This window comes from Teleopsis dalmanni, chromosome 1, assembly GCF_002237135.1.
Source record: "Teleopsis dalmanni isolate 2A chromosome 1, ASM223713v2, whole genome shotgun sequence".
NCBI lineage: Eukaryota > Metazoa > Arthropoda > Insecta > Diptera > Diopsidae > Teleopsis > Teleopsis dalmanni.
Window position 1 is genome coordinate 227,637,401 of NC_051846.1, and position 271 is coordinate 227,637,671.

Genomic DNA, 271 nt, shown 5'->3' on the forward strand with positions numbered 1-271 from the left:
AATAATATTAGTTAAAATGTTAACTCACAAATAAATAAATAAATAAATAAATTTTATAAAATTTTTTTCTGTAGAAAATAGTCCATGCAGCTTTAGCTCGTTTGGTTGAAAAACATGCATAGTCATGGTTCCTTTTCAGGGGCTCAAAGTTCTGAGTCTGGCAGTGCTTTTCTTCCAACAATTACATATGGACTTATAAAATTAGGGAATATTTTTAAGCTGCATTTATGGTGAGTATTTGGCAATATACAAAATAGCTCTATGGGTAAGT